Source organism: Capricornis sumatraensis, chromosome 2 (assembly GCF_032405125.1).
Source record: "Capricornis sumatraensis isolate serow.1 chromosome 2, serow.2, whole genome shotgun sequence".
Classification (NCBI taxonomy): Eukaryota; Metazoa; Chordata; class Mammalia; order Artiodactyla; family Bovidae; genus Capricornis; species Capricornis sumatraensis.
The window spans coordinates 191,413,202-191,418,928 of NC_091070.1; the positions used below are offsets into that span (position 1 = coordinate 191,413,202).

A 5,727-nucleotide genomic window follows, 5' to 3' on the forward strand; every position below is an offset into this window, starting at 1 on the left:
CACCCCTCTGAGCCTCCCTTTTCTTATCTACATAACGAAGGACTTGGATCAAAGGATCACTCAGTTCTGCATTTCCCTGGCCTTCAGAAATTTATTTCAACATTTGCAAACTGTTGTTAAAAGACTGATAAGGCCCCTTGATAGAAACCAGAGAGCCAAGGTGTCCACAGAGACCCCACCAGGCTTCTCCAGATGTACACCATTACCATTTCACGTTGAGAACCTCCAGGCAATGAAAACAGAGTGTTCAGGGAAATTACTCTGTAACTGGCCATTTCTCTCTGTAAGCTTAAATCACAGTACTATGAGAATAAACTGTTCTCATGAGGACATAACATTGTTCCTTCTGGACTGGGAATGCAGCAGACGTGGTGCTTCTGCTGATGCTTCTCTGGTACACCAATCTCAGAGGCCGTAATATATTTCTGCTGCTGCTGCCGCTGCTAAGTCACTTCAGTCGTGTCTGACTCTGTGCAACTCCATAGACGGCAGCCCACCAGGCTCCCCCGTCCCTGAGATTCTCCAGGCAAGAACACTGGAGTGGGTTGCCATTTCCTTCTCCAATGCATGAAAGTGAAAAGTGAAAGGGAAGTCACTCAATCATGACCGACTCTTAGCAACCCCATGGACTGCAGCCCACCAGGCTCCTCTATCCATGGGATTTTCCAGGCAAGAGTACTGGAGTGGGGTGCCATTGCCTTCTCCAAATATATTTCTAGAGGTAGCCATCCAGCTGTCAGGTAACTGGAGACGAGTGGGAGAGAAATATACTATGGGTGCCGACTCTCTGAGGAAACCAGCAGCTAGGAAGACAAAGTCATAGAGCAAACAAACAAACCTAAACAAATCAAAACTAGTAAAACAGGAAAAGATGCTGAAAGAAGAAACTGTCTTGGGAAGAAGCAATGCAGTGAGCTGGGAGGAGTGGAAAGTCAGGGCAAGACTGCCGCCCACCTCTATTCTGGTGCACAGAACACACTCATCTTCTGGAAGCATTTTGGCTCTGACATTCTGGGATTTGACTTTCCCAGTGTGGGTTAGATAATTTCGAGTCCTTGAGTTTCCAAGGGAAAAAAGAACAAGTTTTGGAATCTGTATGTCACACCAGGCTCTACACAAACCAGTGTGTGATGTCAGGCAAATTGTTTAGACTCTGACAGTCTCAATTTTCTCATCTGGAAAACATGGAGTGTAGCATCTACTGTATTTCATCGAATCTAACACACCATAAACTGTAAGATTCATTATTGTTATATGCACATGTAGAAAAACACACCGACAATTAAACCACAATATAAGGTTCTCTTATCACATCGATTGTAAAATGCAACATGCAACTTGATCTTAGCGATGCTAACGTGTGTGGAAATGCGGAGTCTAAGAATCTATGAAATATGATAATTGCAAGGCTGCTGTGAGCTCTAAAATGAGACCATCTGTGGGAAAATGCCTACCTAGTGTGGCGCTAGACACATTTCAGAAACAAATATATAGTTGTGATTACCATTGATTCTCGTAAAATATTGTCTGAGCCCTCTGCAATTTCCTGGGAAGCAGGATTTGATAGTATCAAATGCTGAGGCCCCTTTCGCTTCTCTCCACCGACCACCAACCACCACTGATCCAATCCTTTAGAATATTTAGCAAATGCCAGTAGGTGCCATCAAGATGCTAAGAGCTTTACAAGCACTCATTCATCCATTGAGTTAGTGTTCTTCCCAAACACACAGAATGACCCACGCTAAGACCAGGAGGAACACGGCTTGAACCTTCTGCCCTAGGTTCACGTCCCCACCAGCTCTTTGACAGAAGTGTTGTCTCTGGGCTGATAAAGGAGGGAGGGTTAGGAGTACCATTTGACTTCTTCCCAGAGTTCCTGCTGCCCAGTTAAGTGATCAGAAGATGCTCAGCCTCACCAATGATTTATTTTTTAAGATTCATATGCTTTGTTTTATGCTTTCTCCCCCTTCTCATATTTTTAAAATTTCTATTTTATTTTAAAAATGTTTCCTTAATCATTTAGCAACATATGTGTGTACATACATATGCTTTTTTTAACATTTCACCTTTACTTTTTAACTGTTTTATTCCTATTTTACATTTTAAAGATCTGTGTAACTTTTTTACTTCATATGTCATGGCCTATAATCATTATCCTTTAACTCTTTCATTTTCATATTTTTATGCTTTATTTTTTAGCCTTTCATCTTATTTTTAATTTTATCCAGACTTTCTCACTATTATATTTCAGCTCTGAGCCTTTCATTTCACTAGATTAAAAATTCTCTTTTTCTCATGGATGACCTTTTAGTTAAAAATAAGGGCACTGAAATTTAAAATTATCTTCTTTCCTACTTCATTTTATTCTTCACCCATTTTTCCCTTAAAATTTTTCTTTGTCTTTTATTTGTAGGAAGCATTAGTATGAATAAAGCTAGTGGAGGTGATGGAATTCCAGCTGAGCTATTTCAAGTCACTGTGAGGAAGGCTGAGCGCCGAAGAATTGACGCTTTTGAACTGTAGTGTTGGAGAAGACTCTTGAGAGTCCCTTGGACTGCAAGGAGATCCAACCAGTCCATTCTGAAGGAGATCAGCCTGGGGATTTCTTTGGAAGGAATGATGCTAAAGCTGAAGCTCCAGTACTTTGGCCACCTCATGCGAAGAGTTAACTCATTGGAAAAGACTCTGATGCTGGGAGGGATTGGGGGCAGGAGGAGAAGGAGACGACCAAGGATGAGATGGCTGGATGGCATCATGGACTCGATGGATGTGAGTCTGAGTGAACTCCAGGAGATGGTGCTGGACAGGGAGGCCTGGCGTGCTGCAATTCATGGGGTCGCAAAGAGTCAGACACGACTGAGTGACTGAACTGAACTGAAAAGATGATGCTGTGAAAGTACCTCACTCAATATGCCAGCAAGTTTGGAAAACTCAGTAGTGGCCACAGGACTGGAAAAGGTCAGTTTTCATTACAATCCCAAAGAATGGCAATGCCAAAGAATGTTCAAACTACCAAACAGCTGTGCTCATTTCACATGCTAGTAAGGTTATGCCCAAAATCCTTGAAGCTGGGCTTCAACGGTACATAAAACAATAACTTCCAGATGTTCAAGCTGGGTTTAGAAAAGGCAGAGGAACCAGAGATCACATTGCTGACATTTGCCAGATCATAGAGAAAGCAAGGGAATTCCAGAAAAACATCTACTTCTGCTTCACTGACTATGCTAAAGTCTTTGAATGTGTAGATCAAAACAAACTGTGGAAAATTCTTCAAGAGACAGGAATACCAGACCACCTTACCTGTCTCCTAAAAAATATCTGGATGTAGGTCAAGAAGCAACGGTTAGAACCAGACGTGGAACAACTGACTGATTCAAAATTGGGAAAGGAGTATGACAAGGCTGTATGTTGTCATCTTGCTTATTTAACTTATATGCAAAGTACATCATGTGAAATGCCAAGCTGGATGAGTCACAAGCTGGAGTCCAGATTGCTGGGAGAAATATCAACAACCTCACATGAGCAGATGATACTACTCTAAAGGTAGAAAATGAAAAGGAACTATAGAGCTTCTTGATGAGAGTGAAAGAGGAGAGTGAAAAAGCTGTCTTAAAACTCAGCATTCAAAAAAGTAAGATCATTGAATCTGGTCCCATCACTTCATGGCAATAGGAGAAAAGTGGAAACAGCACCATATTTTATTTTCTTGGGCTCCAAAATCACTGTGGACAGTGACTGCAACCAAGAAAGTAAAAGACACTTGCTCCTTAGAAGGAAAGCTATGACAACCTAGAAAGAAAGAAAGAAAATGAAATCGCTCAGTTGTGTCTGACTCTTTGCAGCCACATGGACTGTAGCCTACCAGGCTCCTCCATCCACGGAATTTTCCAGGCAAGAGTACTGGAGTGGGTTGCCATTTCTTTCTCCAGGGGATCTTCCTGACCCAGGGATCGAACCTGGGTCTCCCGCATTGCAGGCAGATGCTTTACCATCTGAGCCACCAGGGAAGCCCCAAACCCAGGCAGCATATTAAAAAGCAGAAACCTCCATTTGCTGAGAAAGGTCCATATAGTCAAACCTATGGTTTTTCCAGTAGTCATGTACGAATTTGAGAGTTGAACCATAAAGAAGGCTGAGTGCTGAAGAATTGATGCTTTTGAATTATGGTGTGGAGAAGACTCTTGAGGGTCTCTTGGACTGCAAGGAGATCAAACCAGTCAGTCTTATAGGAAATCAACCCTGAATAGTGATTGGAAGGACTGATGCTGAAGTTCCAATACTTTAGTCACCATATGCAAAGAGACAACTCACTGGACAAGAGCCTGGTGCTGGGAAAGATTGGAAGGCAGGAGGAGAAGGGGGTGATAGAGGATGAGATGGTTAGATAGCATCACTGACTCAATGGACCTGAATTTGAGCAAACTCCAGGAGATAGTGAAGGACAGGAAAACCTGACATGCTGCAGTCCATGAGATCACAAAGAGTCAGACACAACTTAGCAACTGAACAATAACAACAATAAATTATAACATATAAGAAGTGTAATTCCTGGGTCATATAAAATGGGAGTTCTTCAGACACAAAAGATATATACACATAATGTCAATAATACAGGCAAAATTAGTACATACTATTAGAAGTCAAGACTATCATTATTAGCCTGGTTGGTGGGTGAGAATAAATCCATATCACAGATGGTCATCAGAGTTGCCTTAGTTGGAGGGAAAACTGCAGGAAGATGTGAAGGGGAAGGGTCTTAACTCTCCCTACGCTACTAAGGATGGTTTATTCTGTGTGTGTGTGTGTGTGCGTGTTAACTTGCTTCAGTTGTGTCTAATTCTTTGCGACCCTATGAACTGTAGCCCACCAGACTCCTCTGTCCATGGGATTCTCCAGGCAAGAATACTGGAGTGAGTTGCCATTTCCTTCTCCAGGGGATCTTCCCAACCCAGGGATCGAACCCGGATCTTCTGCATCTCAGGCAGACGCTTTATCCTCTGAGCCACCAGGGAAGTCGCTTTATCACTAGCACCACCTTACTCTTGATCCTTCACCAAAACCTCCAGGATAGACCCTTCCAAGGTCACAGTTCTCTCTGTGCAAACCATCTACCTGCCTTACTAGCAATCTCACTGGTTTATTCATCCCACAATGTTACTGGCAGTCTGCAGAACATTAAACAAGGTCTGGCATGGAGTAAATAACAGATGTCAAAAGATGTCATTTCTTTTTCTCTCTCCCCACTGGAGCATAAGCTCTGTAAGGAAGAGGGCATTATCTGAGACAGGATGGGAACACAATGAAAGCACATGGAAGGTGATCTAACACTTCAGGTGTGTGGGTAGGAAGAATTTGGGGAAAAGTCTCTGGAGGAAGATTCACCTTCAGTTGAGATCTCTAGGAAATAGGCACACAGAGTGGGCAACAAGAGGAGAGTACTTCAAGATGTGATGACCACACGGGCAAAGACCTGCAGGTGAAGAGTGTGGAACTCTTGAGGAACTAAAGAGACTCAGTCCAGAAATTTCTCAGCATTTCACACTACCAGCACTTTAAAATCTAGAGTTGTGCCAAACCGTGTCAACGTATGTCACTTGCCAGGCTGGGTAGGGCAGTGGGAGGTCTCACCTGAGAAGAGCATCCTTTTTTGAGCAATAAGGTAACTCTGGACCTCCACATGGGAGGAGCACAGGGACCGGTCTAAACCAGGCTTCTGCCACCCTTGCC

General features: G+C 43.0%; 1 non-coding gene across 1 annotated transcript; it reads right to left on the reverse strand.

Annotated features, from left to right (window-relative positions):
• Positions 1–4,940: 4,940 nt before the first annotated feature.
• On the reverse strand, positions 4,941–5,012 carry TRNAL-GAG (transfer RNA leucine (anticodon GAG)). Its single transcript has one exon. It is a non-coding gene; the product is annotated as a tRNA-Leu (tRNA).
• Positions 5,013–5,727: the final 715 nt, after the last annotated feature.